This window comes from Tyto alba, unplaced genomic scaffold, assembly GCF_018691265.1.
Source record: "Tyto alba isolate M040663 unplaced genomic scaffold, T.alba_DEE_v4.0 Super-Scaffold_22, whole genome shotgun sequence".
NCBI classification, from domain to species: Eukaryota; Metazoa; Chordata; class Aves; order Strigiformes; family Tytonidae; genus Tyto; species Tyto alba.
The window spans coordinates 7,006,465-7,023,799 of NW_024881296.1; positions in this window are offsets into that span (position 1 = coordinate 7,006,465).

Consider the following 17,335-nt stretch of genomic DNA (forward strand, 5'->3'; position numbering starts at 1 on the left):
GCAATTTGGTGTCATCCCATCATCCCATAATCCTGATTTCTGCTGGTGATGCTAAATAGTATCAGCCCCAGTATCAACCCTTGAAGATGGGTGCTCATAACAAGTTGCTTAGACTTTGAACTGTTGACCACTACCCTTTCACCCTGATGGTCCAACCAGAAGAATCAGTCTTGATGCCCTCCCCTCCTCTCCTCCAATTTTTATTTTCCTCCATGTATAGTCTTTTACCTGGTTAGTATTGCATGTGAAGGTGGGGAAAATGACTGACAGAATGTGCAAATGTAGCCCAACATCACACATGTTTCCTTTAAAGTAACATCTCCATTTGTATGTCTCACAGTACTGCCTGTGCAATTCCCTTCTGGTTAATTAACACCATCGGCAGGAGACATCAAATATTCGTAAGAAATACAAAAAACATGACAGTTGTCTTAGCAGGTACCAGCCTCACATGCAATGCACATACTCTTCTCTATTGATAAAGCCAAAAAGGGGCTGATTATTAGTTCTTACCAACTTATTTACATAAATGCACACAGACATCCCACGCAAGAGACTCAAAGAACAACATTGTTGTTTATCAATGGTCCAAAGGCGGCAGAAAACACCCTCCAGCATGCGTCAGCTCTGACACCCAGGGGCTGTCTAAAGCATTCAGCTCCACGTCACGCAGGGTCCCACACTTCCACTGGGGTCATTAATCAGTGCTTTGCTATCATGGTGATGTGGGGCAGAGCTGAGGAGAGGAGCGCGAGAGCAAAGGTGCCAATTAGTGCTAGGTGGGATATGAGCTCCTGTCCACCGTGACAGGGACTGGGGCTTCATTCCTGCTTGTCTGTTTAAAATGTCGACTTGTGCTACCCGTTTGTACAACGCATGCCTTGCCAGGAGCACTGATGGAACTGATGGCGATCGAAGACGCCTGCTGTCAGATGTACAGCCACAGCCTGAGCTGATGGCTCTGATACTGTACCTCTGACGACTTCTGTCAGCAAAAAGTGACAAGGATAGCCTCATGGTAAATCCAGAGGGTTGAGAGAAAAACACCACTGTGGTCTGATATATTTGTGTATGGCAGCTCTTCACCATATACAGTTACCACATCTGCGCTTATGAAGTGCAAAGCCTACAGCTATTAAGCACGAGCATTTTGTTATTTTCACAATCTTCTTAGTAGCAAAGATACCCCTGTTTTATACCAGACTGAAATCAGAGACTTGGAGGAACTAATTTTCAGATCACACCGTGCTCTGAATCGGTTTTGAATGAGAAAAGGCTTCTTATCCCAGGCCCTCACCCTGGACATACAGGGATGAAAGCCTCCCTGTGCCTGGGCTGGTGTGTGCTCTGCAGCTGGTGGGGTCAAACACACCCGTCCTCTCAGCTGTGTCAGCTTTGCTTGGCTTTGAGGCAGCACACTGGTCTGTCAAAGTACTTGGATCAGGAGAAGATATGTGTGGGGCTGTGAGGAAAGCAATGTAGGCAGCAGCACGCTGCTGCTGCAGCTGCTGCAGTTCAGATCTCAGCCAGCTCAAATACAAATGCCAGCCTGCTCACATACTCAGCCTGAGAGCTCCTGTGAGAGAGAGAGGTGTGTAATTAATTAATTAGTCAATAAAATTATACACTTGGTTATTGTTTGTTGGTCACTACTCATCACACAGAGCTCTATTTATCCAACACCACTAGAAAGATACCACCAGAAAGACCCTGTCCCCACCCTCTTGACTGCCGACCTCAGCAGAGATGGCATCAGGCTTCGGGACTGCTGCATACCTGCATGGCCGGCTGCTTTGTCGTGGGGGGATGGTTGAACCAATCCAGACCTTTACTTTGGGGAAATCCTTCATTTAGCCATAGATCTAGTTTTCTCAGTCAATCTGGATGCCTTGAAAACCTCCTGGAAAAGTTGTGACCAGCCCTTTCTTTTGCATGGGCAAAGGGATGCCAGATCTTCAACTCTTTTCGTCAGCAGGGGTTTAGCAAAGTGGAGCCGATCACTCCTCTGCTCGGTGCTCCCTTTCCAACCTGCACAGGAGGATCAGCCCCACAACTGATGACCCTGGGAGCTTCTTAGAGAATACAAAAACCCCTTGTTTCTGTTGTGCCCTGATGCTTCACAACTGAGGCTGCAGTAACTAAACATTTTAACCCTTCCCATTAACTTTGCCTTGAAGAATGCTGTAATATTCCTTAGTAAGTTTTAATTTAGATAGGAACAGTATGTACTGGAATGCAATTCTTCTCATACTCTGATGCACTCTCTTAACTGTAATATTCAGGGAACTGAGTAATACCAGCAATGTATACCCCTAATTCAAACTATTTAGTGGAAGGGGGATCTAAATTGAGTTTCTGAACCTGTTCTTCATTAAATGCAGCTAGGACCAAAAAGAAATTGTTGGCTCACTGCAAAACAGCCACCCCAGAACTTGGCCTTATGAGTCTTGAGTTCCCTTTATCAAACCTCTGAGTGCACAGGAATTTGTTGGCTCTTTCCAGAGCAACAGTGGTTATCATTTGCGCTCAGTGTTTTCTGATGAGTCTGTTATACCCACGGTAGCATTTTTAATATGTGACTTTTTTTTTTTCATGACTGTGTTTCTGCCTCTATCAAATTGAGTTGATTATATTATTTATGACTCAAATCCAGCCAGAATTTTCAATGTGTATTACATGGACTTGGTACACACGATTTCCCTAGTAATTGAGTAATTACTGTGGATGGGGCATGCCTTCAAACATAACGCTTGGAGTACCTCTGTTCCCTTTGCAAGTCTCGTCATACATAAATGTGCCTTGTCATACCACACATCAGAAATTCAAGATGCCTGTACAAATTTGGAAAAGGAATGGCAAGCAAGCTGTAAGCACAGCAGAGGCTTAAACTGATCACCAGTCATTGGACTTGAGGCAAGAGAAACTCTTTGGCACTGCTTGACACCGGAGGTCAAACGTGGCAGATGCTGCACCCCATCTGAGCCTGATCATTTATGAATCAGCTATCTTACCCTAAGGAGAGCCAGACCTGGTCAATCTGCAGAGGGGGAACCTTTATAGAGCAAGACAAGATGACTCTCTCCCACTGAGAATGCAGACATCCTGATGGAGACATCCTGATGGAGATGTGGGCAGTGATGTACTGAGGAAAGCCCTACGTTCCCCAGAGGCTGTTGTCTGGCCACTCCTAAGGAGAAGTGCCAGACTTTAGAGTGTATCTATAGCTACAGTGTCTTCTGCCTCTGTAATCCAGGATAGGACTGAATCGGAGCCCAAGTCTAACGCAGCTGATCTTGGTACATGTTTATGTTGGGGTCACCATTTCAAACCACAACCCAGATGCCTGGAAGGTTTGAGAGGTGTGGGCAGTCTCCATCCTTCACCACCCCTTGTACCTGCAGGTGTTGAAACCTGCACCTCGCAATGGTCACGTCCACTTATTGTTTCGGGATGCTGTCAACTTTGGAGAAGGTTAATGAAGGAAAATAACATCCATCGCAGTTTATAAGTGAGCTAATTCTAAAACAGATTTCTGTAGGTGAAGGCAAGGTATATCTGTAGATAAACACCTCTCCAGATGCCAAATTCTAACGATCTGCTATTGGCACTGACAGAAAAAAAGCCTTTAAAGAAATAATCTCCTGTACGTGAAAGCATGCAGCAGCCCATCTATATAAGTAGGTATCAGCAACGCCCAGGCTGTACTATTTTAAACAAAAATTAGGAAACTGAAGAGGAAAGCACCTCACAAAGCTCTTGCTTTGTTTGAATTTCTGTGTTTCCAGTTACATGCAGAGAATGAGATGAAAACCTGTCAGTGAAAATCTACTTGGATATTTATTTTTTAAAAAATGTAAGTCAAGCTAGATTATATGTTGTCTTTGCTGGAATACGGACATTATTGCAGGACATTGTCATGTAGATTTGAATCTTCTTATTGAAGCCCACTGGATCTTTTCAGTAGCCCTCTTTTGAGTTACCTCCATAGCTGTGCACTGAGTGCTGAGCAGCTATGTCCCACAAACCCCGAATACGTGGCACTCCCACATGAGTGGCAGCAAAACCCTCATGTGGTCTACAGGACTTTTGTTGTTGCAGAACCATCTGAGGACAGAGTCCACAGTGCTGAACTAGAAAACTGGAGATGAGCTCTTCAGTCTGGCAGTGAAGAAGACCAAAAAAAAAGAAAAAAGAAGAAAAAGAGGAAGAAAAAAATATTCTTGTGAACCGTACAACACTAAGCACATAATAGTATTTTAGCAAGGATTCCTATGATGTTTGTGTCAGATACATCTTTCTGTATAACCTGCCCCCCTCCCAACACATATATATACACACTTTAAGATACTCAACAACATGACATATTTTTCTGTAGTTGTCAGGTCACACTTAAGATTGCAACAAGTAACTTTACTAATGTATTATTACTGCCATTATTCAGGCAATTCCTCCTTTAGAAGTTATGAAATATGGATCATTAATAGAATCTGAATAAGCACATATTTTCTTTGTTATGTTAATGGCCTGGCTGAAGTCCACCAAAACAGACTTGTGTGTGCAGCTGACTGTTTTGTTTCAAACCTCTGGATACTTTGCACATACAATGTAGAAATAAGGTGTTCAGCACAGATTTGCTCATTTGATGCGACTTCAGCCAGAACAAGAGCCGTGTTTGAAAACTGTTTTTTAATCAAGACATTCTTACACTAAATAAAATCATCTCATAACGGACACTTGGAGAAAAATTCACCTAGCAATAGGCAATGTGAGAGGTGTCTTTGGGCTCCTCCTATAAAATAGCAGTGACAATACATGGTCCAGTAAAGTTACAGGATCACACAGATGAGCCAGCTACTCTAATATGTTCTAGTTTCTGTGATGTGAAAACTTGACCAGACAATGAAAAAACAATTAAAGCACAAGCTAAGTAGATGGGTGAAATTTCTAAAGGTTGGCCACTAAATCCTTTCAAGGTATGCCCACCACCTTGATTTAGGAAAACTGCTGTAAATAGAATTTCTTTGAAGGCTCACAGCATTTTTGGCCTGATTTGAATAACACAGCAGTGAGAATATTCTCATTTTTCCACCTCCCATTTTGGTGTCCTTGTATTTTAGCCCCTCACCTGATCAGCATCCAGGACTATAATTGTGTTTTCTCAGACTGCAAGCTCTCAGGAATCTGGCAACAGACCATCATGAACAATTTTTTCCCAACACAGAGCTGGTCAGATCGTACAGCTGAGTCTCATGAGATGCTCAAACATCTGGAAATGGAGGACATCTAAGGTGGCCAAAATAATATAACTGCCCTTCGGTCTGAAAATTTCCAGGAGGATGCGAGATAGTCTCCTGAAGTGTTCAAATGGCAAGACCTTTTCATCCACAAAGTAGTCCCATGGACCCCGGGCATCTGCCATAGCCCTGGCAATTTGCTTTGGAAGAAATTCTCATGATCTGATTGCATCCAGCTGGATTAGTAAGAGAATCTACGCCAGGTAATGTCTCTTGACGTATGTGATGTTCACCTTTTTACATTCACTTAGAGTGTACTATCATAAACATATAGTTCCCAGTGCTCTGGGATTTTAGGCTGGTAAGCACACCAGCCGCCTTCACTTTTGTTTTATTTTACTGACATGGATTTGGAGCTTGTGAGAGCCTCCTCACTGCCAGCCCTGACTCAGCAGCACTGTGCACAGCTACACAAGACACGTGGAGCTTGAACAGACAGTGGATGAATTCCCTCACTCCTTGCAATGACCACATTTCACCTCTGAACTGGATGAAGCTCATTTGTGTTGAGTCTCCTGTCTGTAACTCAGCCTTTTGTCTCTTTCAAGACTGACAACAATAGTGCCCGCTAGCATCAGGTGTGATATTAATATCTTTTAGAGACATTTCTAAGTACCTAATTGGAGTATGACAACATACTGCCTCACCACATCTAGGCTACTGAAAAACCTGCTGCTTTCTTCGCTCCCTGGAGCTCAGGGAGGAGTGCAGGGAGTGGGGCAGGGAGGAGGAGGGAAGACTGCTGCTCTAAGCATGTAAGGTACAACCAACCCCTTGAATTCTCCTCTTTCCCCATCCTTTACTTTATTCTTAAGCCAGAAGTAGTTACTGTCTTTCTGAACACAGTGTTAAGTCATCAAAGTTGTTGTGCCTGCCAAATTGCTCACTGAAGATGGAGTTCCTCTGAGTGGTGTTCCTCTGGAGCCAGTGCCTCCTGAAAGCACCATGCTGACACCACACCAGGTAACTAAACAGGAGAACTAGTTCCCAAGGATTTACAGGCTGTGGGATCTGGCATCTGACTCTGCTTTTATACCACTGTGTAAATCAACAGTAATGCCTGGCTGTGAGTGACCTCAGATCTGGGCTCCTGAATGGAGACATTCCACCTCAGCTCCTAAGAGGAGCAGGTGCAAGCCCTTGAGCTATATAAGTGCAAACCATTTGATGAATTCTCCCATACAAAAGTTTCAGAAGACATAAATACAGACCTGCAATTTCACTTTGGGGCTGGCCAGAACCCATGTGTTCAAGGGAGGCACCTGTAAGTAACAAGAGAGAGGAGGAGTGAACCCGTCAGACCTCTCACCCAAAGCAAATGCCGTCTGCTGTCCAGGACTGCTGCTTCACCTGCCACGTCCTGCCTGCCCTTTTCTGCTTGCAAGATCCCGGTTGGAGCTGGAAGAGACAAGTGAAACTCTCTGTCTGAGCCATTTTGTCGGTGAGAAGCTTTCTTCAAGGGAGTTATCCTACTCAGGGAATCTGGCAGTCTGTAAATCACACAACTAATGTTCGTTGTAAATTAAGGCAGAATCAGCCAGGCAGAAAACTCCAGTGGTTGAACATTTCACGCATTATAAATAGGAATAGTTGCCTTGTACAACATGAAATAGCCAAGACACAACAGGACGTCCCTTACATTGTGGCTGTGGGGACTCCCTTCATGCACCTGGAGGAAGCACACACTGTAATAGTATCATATATTTTATGATCAATGCTTAGGCTTCAAAGACAAATTCAACTCCTTTTTCTTGGCTGCTCTCGGGTGAAATTGAGTTTGTTGTTCACTTCCTGCACTTAGAGAGGGAACAAAGCTTTATGCATTGTTCATCTTTTATCAGTGTGGAAGAGAAATAAACAGATTTCAATTTAACATTTCCCTGGCTCCAAATCCCATCAAAGTGCCACTGAACCTGCTAACAGATTGAGACTTAATGACATGCTTAGACCAATGGAACCACACAAGTCTGACTCAAGGCTTCCTCAGGGCCAAGAGAGAACCCTAAGGACGGGGCTTGGAGCAGGCTGTCAGCAGAATATATTGTGGGGATAGCAGTGACTCCAGTGGCTTCCAGGACAGGCTCCCCATCTTTTGCTCAATTTATCCCAATTCCCTCTCCCAGGTCTGGCTGTCCACAGCTCTGGCAGAAGCAGAGAAAACACTGACACAACACTCATTTTTAAGACCATCGCTACCCCATCTGTCTGCAGCTTGAAGCAGCTGAAATCAGCTGCTGAGAAAAGTGGTATAACTCTGGAAACAAGTGTCTGACATTAATGAGTTGTGTCACTGTTTTTTTGTTCTTAAAACAAAAATTGGTATGCCCTTATGCACGGTGATGGTGCTTGAGCCACAGCTGGCCATGGCGCTCTGCACGTTGGGTAACCCTGGGAGGTGTGACAGCCTGCTCCACCTGGGATGGGAAGCCATATGGGACCACCAGCAGATGTAAAAACACATCAGTCCAGAGCTCCAGGAGGAATAACTGAACAGAGCCTGTCACTCCCATGTTCCCCATTGCCTCCTTGTTGCTGTACCTGCACTCACATTCTCCTAACCTCCAACTTCTATTTTTTAAAAAGCTTTAGATATTCACAGCCAACTGTCTTTGAAGCCCCCCTGACATTCCCATGTATCCACAACTCCTACTGGTGTCTGAAATGATGAAGTCAGTGGTCTGTAGTGTGAGCAGCCAGGTCAGGAGTCTTCACTGCAGCAGTTCTACTTAGGTGGTAGGAAAATGCCATTCCTGCCAGGAAAATATTCCTCCTCATTCTCTATGGGTAAATAACAGTCTCACCACGTTTCTAGGGGTTCTTCATATTTTTTTCCTCACTTGTCTTTATGTCCCAGATATCCAACCTTTGCTCATCCATGAACAACACAGAGCAAAATCACTCTCAAAGTAATGAATATCGTGCTTTGCTCTCCCTATTTGCGATTACAGCAGCATCAGTGGGTCTCACATTGTTTGCAGACATGGGTGGGGTAACCCACATTCCCTGTCAACCACTGAGGTCTTCACAAAATACCCTTTCATGTCTTCAGTGCCTGATATAAGAACAGGAGTTCATCCAAGTCATTAGCAAACACAATGCCAGCTCAGCAAAAAACCTGATGAGCACCCTACTGACAGGCAAAGTGGAGGCAGAACATCCAGAGGACATGTAACCATGACTCTGTGCTGAGGAATCTGCTATCATTGCCCATCAGTGGCTGTACTGCTTTACATCACTTGCCAGCTTGACCCCCTATGTCAAGAACTGATGTGGTGTATGAAGGACCTCAAAGTCACAGCAAGCAAGGAGGTACCCAACTCCACTACGCTTGATGTGGGTTAGGCAAGGAGGACCACAGAGTTCAAATGCTCCTGCTTTAACATGTGCTATGTGGCTTCACATGAGTCCCCAGGATCAGCATAGGGCTCCTCAGATCTGGTAGCTGACAAATGTGGTGAAGTTACTCACATGGGCCCACTCAGGCTGTGTGGCTGCAGTCACAGCATGGGAAGTACATGGGACCCTGCACTCTGCCACAGGATGTTAATGGGAAAGGTGGAGATTGCACCTCAGTAAATCTGTCTGATCATTTACAGATTCATGGAGCAGGGGTTTTTTCAGTTTGCACTCTCCTACATGTCTGGTCCCAGACCTAGTCTTGGAAAACTCTTGTATTCCTTCCCTATAGGAGAAGAACCAGATATAGACTGGAAGCCAGGAACAGCATGGTTTCCCATTCTGAAAACAGGTTTCCTCTGCCATGACACTAGCAGTGTGTATTCATACTTAACAACAAAATCTGTTTTTTTTCTGCACTGGGAACCTAAAGCACAGCATTCAGGTTTCAGCTGGTTTGGCTTTCTTCCACAGCAATGCCTGAAACAGCTTTCTGAAAATGGGAAATGGACATTTTCTCAGTGATAATCAAAGAAACTCAGATTTCACAGAGACACTGGGACTTTGACTGTCATCTGTGCATAATGAGGCAAGCAAGAGGAACGGCATGTTTTATGCTACTTACTCTTTCAGTGTGTCAGCATATTCACCTATATATACACCTTACATCATCCTGTGTATATTGGCTCAAACATAATTATTTTAAAAAATCTGTGGAAAAAGTGTGTGACTGAAAAACTGAAATGTGGTATAATCCTAATAACTCCTTGGTAACCTTACATAGTTCTTATCACAATCTCTCTGCTCACTTGATTTTGCTACTAAATCCCTCATGCTTTCTCAGGCTACTTATCCTTGCAGACTGGAGGTCAGGTTGCACCCAGAATGGCAGATTCTTTGATAGCATGTCCAATATAAGGGAGACTCCCTGCCTTCAGCAAGTTTTTTAAATGAGATTATTGATTTCACTTTGCAAGTGAATCAGAGTAGATCACCTGACCGAGAGCACTGGGATTTAATTTGAGGGGTAAGGACAAAAGGTGAAGGTTTTTCTGTGGAGTGACGAGCAGAACAAGCAAAGACTCCTCTAGTTTTGAAACTCCCAATTCTGCCTTGGACATTATCAGAGAAAACAGAGAGCAACAGAGACCTCAGTTCTTTTAGAAGCTCATTGAGTTGTGATTGTTTTAAATGATGTAAGATTTTCCTTAAGACATTCACCTAATACAAGATTCTCTTCTTTACATTGGTTATCAGATCTATGCACTGAAACCTTTAAGTGCAAAAGTCCTTCATCTCTGAGTCTGTGGAGCACGTGGAAGGAAGGCCATATGACTTGAAATACAGGGTAGCCCCAAAAGGAGATTCCCCTGCAAGGTTTGCATATAAACTGTTGCACTATCTCATAACATCACTGTTCCTAAACACAACTCTGGGTAAGCTACTGGAGAAATACCCGTAAAAGAAGGAAAACTTGTAGGCTGAGGGTAGTCTTGCAAAAAGCAACTCATTTTGGAGAAACAAATATGATCTCTTCACAGTGGTTATCACACACACTGTTCCCATAATCATCATTGGATTAGGGGTCATTTGTATCCCTCAGGCCAGTGCCTGGCACCAGTACATTCACCTCTGGGGTAAGGGGCTCTGTCAGCAAAACCAAGGATGCCCTGCCCTCTGGTTTCTGGAGGGAGTGACAGAACTCCAGAGCTGGGCTAGTTTTCCTGCTACAACACCAGTTTATATCAAAGGTATTATGTTCTCTCCTGCCAGATTGAAGGCAGGGCCTTTCAATGCCTGTTTCTGTTTGGGGAGTGCATGTAGTTCTCTCCAGGCTCTGAAGAAAGGAGGCTAAACTCAACCAGCATGGCCTGCCCCAAGCACAGCCCCATGTTAGTAACTCAAAATAACGACATTCCCAGCCAAACACTTCCATGGGCATAAACAGGAGAGGGGGAGAAGCCTTCAACCTCACTAGAGATGTGTGGCTAAGGCACTCCAGCCTCCTGGGATTCAGCTCTAAGGCACATATCCCAGGCTGCAGCCAGGGAGCCCAGAACATGAAGAGGGAGAGGCAAGCAGAGCTGTTGCTCTTTCAGCTACTCTGGCTCTTGAGATCCTGGCTCTGTTCCCCAGCATAATTTCCATTACCTTGAAGAACGATCCAAACAACTCCAGTAGCATGATCAAAAGAGTATGGAAAAGGTCCAGAGGTGACTCAGTATGTTGGTGCCACAGAGGCATAAATGTATTGACGTATCTCAGTCGTCCCCATTCTCCCCTGCCTCCCACGCAGCCGGAGGGGCTCGAAGCACCAGCTCCCCTTGTAGTAACAGAGAAAGCACAAATTCCATAATGTATTTTCTACATTTGCTATATTTGGCCACTGATGGCCCCCTTTGGAGAGGGCAAACCCAGAAACATATCACTGTTTTACATTGCTGTGTCTTAGAAACAACATCCTCTGGAACCATATGAGTTAATTTACACACACAGTTATTGGGTATTGTATATTTTTGTTCTTTAGAGACTTTCATCTGTGGAGTCTATGATAAAGGCATAGGAAAAAAATTCATGTTATTGCCTACTTTTCTGTTTGATGATGCTTCTGCTTTGTAGCTAATGTCATTTACAAACTGATCATAATAATGAATCCACTTATTGGTTACTTGAATCATGCAGCATATTGAGTTTCAATACAAGTATGCAGAAAACATTTCTATTCAGATAATTCTTTATGGTTTTAATGTTTGAGGATCAATTTGTCTCACAAGATGAAACCGAAGTCAGAAATTCAACGCACTGTGACAACACTCTGTTATTCCACTTACTATTATGGCAACATGCACTGGTACCACGAGTGTTAACACTTGCATAAACATTCCAATTTTAAACCTCATATTTAGAGATCTGCAGCTCAGTCATAGAGATTGGCTCTAGGCAGAACTTGTCATACAAATATTCAGCCTAGAACTAATTTTCTTATACATGTTTTAACATCTTCCAAAACAAACAAACAAAAACTTCAGAACTTTTAAAACCACTGTTCTCTGTATCCTGATCAAAAACCAGGACTTGATTCAACAATGGGCAGCTCTAGTTTGAAGCTAATATAAAGTATAATAACATCAACTGAATTGAGTTACTCTAGAAGTAAACTAGAATAACACACTGGTAGATCAGGCTCAAAATCTCTTTATTAGATACTCTTTTAGAGCCTCTACTAGATTCTACTTTAACACCAGTTTGAATCCAGCTGACTTTGATCCTCATAATAACCTGTCCCAAAAGGACAGAAATCCTAGGTTATAAAAATCTGTTCCCAGATGATTATATATCATTTACTGAGGCATCCAACAACACTTCAAACTTGTCTCAGCCAAGATAAGTTAGGTGAGTGCATCTCACATCACCTGATCTCATTTATTCAAAATGAAAAATCACCTTTGAGGGATAATACCTTATACAGAACACAAACCTGGGCTGACTTCAAATAATCTGAACACTGATCTTGCTTGCTGGCTAAAGCAGGTCAGGGTGTTTCTCATTTTGTTCAAGATGTTAATAAACATCCATTTAAACATTAAATGCAATGAAAGCAATGAACAACAAAGAACTCTGGAAAACAGACTATACTGCGGAACTCTACACCTGAGCTCCTTTCTCAGTGCTCCTCTCATGTTGAAGAGAAAGAGGGCCTGTCAGTGGGTGACTCACTTCAGAGAAGCTCCATGATATTGTTCAGCTGAACCACCCTCTGCAAAACCTTGTTCTCCTTCTTCAGCTATTAGGAGAACATACATATTGAGTTCCGACGTAGGAGGCTTCATCCGGACAGACCCTCCTTGGGAATCTGTAGTAGAAAGACAAGTGAGAGGATTTCTACCCAGTACCCTTCTTGGATTTGTAGCAAATAGCAACAGCATGTTTGAAAACAGTCTTAAACTAAAGAATGTTTTTCCCTTTCAGTAACCACACTCCTCTGGGGAGTTTCAGCTAATGTGGATCTCACAGAAGGTGTATGTACGTGTTTTTTATTTCAACTTCTGCCCAACACTAACATTTTTGACTGTGTCTATCAGGACCGTGTGTGTATCTGTGAATATCTGTTCCCTTGTTGCCACCTCCATGGATGACATAAATAGCAATGCATCTCCTGTCCTCAAACCATAGCCAGACAAAATCCCAGATGTAACAAAAAGAAAAAAACCTTGCTGCATATCCAAAGATCGTTGGGGTTGGTGGGAAAAGGAAGGAAAGTGGAAGAAATTACAGTTATGCTGTGTGTCCCTGGAAATATGGGGTAATTAACTGGACTGGTAAGGTTTCAACTGGGATACTGTGTTCAGTTTTGGACTCCCAGTACAAGACGGATGGTAATAAACTGGAGAAAGAGAAGAAGAGCAGTGCTATGATGGTGAAGGGCCTTAAGCATATGGCCAAAAAGGGGAAACTGAGAGAAGTGGGCTTGTTTAATCTGATAAAGAAGACACCTTAGTAGTCTACGACTATTTGTGGAGTATTTACACACATGAAACAGCCAAAATCTTGATACTGACAGATGATAGCAAGGCGCAACAACCACAGATTGTAGCTTGGGTGGACATTAGTTAAAAAATAAAAAAACTTTATAATACAGGGTACCCATGGAGGTTGTGGAACCGCTGTCCTTGGAGTTTTGTAAGACTTGGCTAGACAAAACCATACCTAACCTGGTAAAGTGTTGGTGCTAGTTCAGGAGGTTGGACAGGATGACCTCCAGACATTCCTTCTAGCCAACATTTCTGTCACAAACTATAAGTCCTGTTAACTGACAGTAACTGAAACAGCTTCAAAAGGAAATGTGCTTGCTCAGAGGGGAGGAAAAAATGCCTATGCGTGTATGAAAAATGGACTCTGGACCCTGCAAATCCATACAGGCCAAATGAAGAAAATGCACTTAGAGATGAAAGAGAGCGTTTACTTTTCTGGCAATGTTGCCTTAGCAAGTTTAAGGTCATCAGATAATTTTAAGAGAACAAAAAGCAGCCTCGCTGAAAACTAGAGTTCTCCCTATTTCCTGCTCGGAGTTGGAATATAAAGCCCCAAACATACAAGGTTCATAGAGGAGGGATTTTCCAGACAATACAGTACCTTATGCATATTGAGGGTTAAATAAACTTTCAAAGGAATAGCTCTTCAGCTGTACAGTCAACTGCTTTGGATGCCAAAAAAGATGCTTCATTCACACTGAATATAACTCCTATGGATACTTCCAAAATAATCTAGGAACCCTGAATTTATTTGTCTGCCACTAGGTAAAGTTCTACAATCAAATTTTGATTCATCTCAGGGCTTCTGTGATAGTTCGTTAAAAACATAAAACCACATAAAAAAATTAACAATTATTCCTATTTAGCCAGTGAAGACCAGCTGGCTGAGGACTATAGTTATTCCTCAAAATATCTGAAGTTTCTTGTGGTGCTTGTCCTTGCAGATGACTTTAATGAGACTAAGCTGTTTACATGTTTAGAAACCCACTTTATTTTCCGAATTTCCAGCTGCAGTCCACAGTTTGTGCTCAGTACCAGTAACATCAAGTTGTCCACAGTTATCATTATATGACCACAAGCAAATGTTTCAAAAACACTTAGGTAAGTGGGAAGGATAGTATCTCTTGTATTTTGTAGAATCATAGAACACCAGATTGGAAGGGACCTCAAGGATCATCTGGTCCAACCTTTCCTGGCAAAAGCACAGACGAGATGGCCCAGCACCCAGTGTTTGTTCACTACTGCACGCGTATTGTGTGTTACGGACAGTTTAAAAGGCTACAGGAGGACAGCAGAAAAGCAGGCATGCAGGCAAGCAGCTTGCTGCAGCACATGGGGCAGGTAAAAGCCACTGAAAGAAGAGAGCAGGGAGCCTGCAGGATGGCTGGAGACTCCCGAGAGGAACGGGAGATTTGCTTGTAACAAAAACACTCACAAATAACCCACAGGCTGCCAGGGGAACAGACACTTTCCTCAGGTGTCAGAAGGGACCATGCAACCCAGGAAGCTGCTCGAAGCTCCACAGTATGAGCAAGATGAAAAAGCCAGCCCTCATGGCCAGGAATCAAAGTTTTGGTTGTGCACACTAGGAAAAAAAAAAATCTGCCTCCATCGGATCAGGATATCTGTCGGCAATTACCTTGTTCACATCTGTACCCTCATCAAATCAAGCATCAGAGACTGGATGCCCTTTTGATATTTCAGGCATATTCCACCAAGGAAAGGTGGGTGCAGGCATCTCTGCACCTCTGATGCCTCTGAGCATCTCAGTTTCCTGTCAGCAGTTTAGCAACCTCACTCTCATTCACAACACTGACTGAGGGGTTCATACCATTAACAGTAAGTGAGCATTTCCACATCACTTTAAAAAAGGCAGCTTGGGCATTTTTGAGAACCTCCCTAGGGATGAAAAATAGTGATTTTTATGGTGGTATTTTGTAAAACCTCTTGTAAAACATGTGGACAAGTCATTATTACCATATTGTTAGCCATTCACTGCAATGTGGTTTGCTGTCTGCATGACTTGACAGAGAACCTGTGTTGCATTCAGGAATTATACACTGGCCTGTTAAATATGCAAGCCTAGTTACTTCTCTAGAGAATTATTAAAGCATCTCTATGATATTATAAAAATGTTTAAAAAGGAGTCTTATCTGTGCTAGTCTGAAGATTGATTTCATTTTCTCTCCTTAGGTTTCTTTCTATTCTCCCCGGATTTCTTTCGTCCTCCTTAGGTCTTCTCTATTTCATGTTTGGTTTATGCAAAAAAAAAAAAAAAAAAAAAGAAAAAAAATCAGCAGCTGAATAACACTGGGTTGCTTTGCAATAACAAACTAGGATAGACTAGGAAGGAAGGCACTGACACACAGTCTTAGCAAGAATTCACACATCAAGAATCCAAGAGGATTTTATGCATGAACCTTAATAAGGCTATTTACAGATGATGAAACTCTCCTGTCAGCATCCCTTTAAAATTTCTCTGTATAAATATCAACAATCTTGCAGGACAATTGGCGAGACGTTGGGAGGCTTACTGCGTGCTGTGCTGTGAAGCTATCTAGTTTTAAAGAGCAAATGAATCATTTAATAGATATGGTTCTGTTGAAAGAACATTCTTCAAAGCTTAGAAAGAAGTTTAAACCACATTAACATTAGAACTCAATGATCCAAAAAACTGTGGACTACTGAGGTCATGGTTAATAAAAAAAGGCTTCAATTTTATTTTCATATCCTGTTTTTGGTCTAATCACTTGACCTCATTTTTAAACATGGTCTGGATGTAATTCACCATTCCACACAAAGAGAGTGATTCTTTTTTCCAGTTTTACTCTCTTCAGTAACTTCAATTATATTAAACCTGATTTACATTTGAGAAATTGAATACATTTGCTGATATTTTCAAAGAAATCAGCTACTCAACCACAAAACACAGTCCAATTTAATGGTGCCATTTGGATCTTTTCTGGCTACGTGATATACAGCTTCTGTTGGCTATGTGACATTAAAACACATAGGAACAAGCCCACTGTTTGCTTTCTCCTTTCAATGGCAGATTACTCATTCCTCATCATCCAAGTCAATGTAGACTGGAATTGATGGAACGGCATTTCCCTCATTGGAAACAAGGTTGCCACTGGTCTGTATATAGACTAAAAGCATGCTGAACAAATTTTTATGTTATTTAGTGCTTATGTTTAAGGTCCCCTATTCATACGTAAGCATTTCAGCAAACAGGCTTTGAATTGTTCAAGCACTGATTCATGCTGAAGTTCCTTTTTAAGCTTCCTGACAGAAGGTGGCACAGAAATGAACAAGATAGGATACTTGTACCTTTAAAAAACCCTTGATTTCCTACATAATGAAGACACTGCAAGTCTTAAGGAGTTTTTTAGTTTGTGCTTATTTTTACTGAAACCCCTACTGAGAAACACAGTTCTTTGCAGAGGAAGGGAAGACCAAGAATCTGGGAGCTATGTGGCGGAAGATAGTCAACCTTAATCACAAACAGCTCAAAGTTGCTTTAGTGCTAGACTCTGAGGGGGGTGAGGCCCTGGCCCAGGTTGCCCAGAGCAGCTGTGGCTGCCCCCTCCCTGGAAGGGTCCAAGGCCAGGCTGGACGGGGCTTTGAGCACCCTGGGCTGGTGGAAGGTGTCCCTGCCCGTGGCAGGGGGGTGGGAACTAGGCGATCTTTAAGCTCCCTTCCAACCCAAACCATTCTGATTCCAGTGTACCTCCTGGAGCACTGTTCTAACGCACAAGAGAAATATTTTGTTTTGAAAGGAAACACTGTGTCTTGGGTTCATGAAAGGAACATCCATCATTTTGAATAAAACACCTGTGCTGAGTGAGAAACACAACATTGATCAGAATGCAGATAACTCAGGTTTCCACAAATAATTAGTCAGAAAATATTATCTATCAAAGTTATGCCTGAGCTCAAAGCAAGACTGCAGTATTAGTGGTAACAAGAACCCCAGATAGACAGACTAGTATTTAGGACTGGACAACCATAGGGTCACTTATTTATTCTATTATTAACACTGGTCACTCAAATGGTCACACACTTTCACCAGTTTCAAAATGGGAATCAAAAAAGGAGTGAGCTTCTAACACT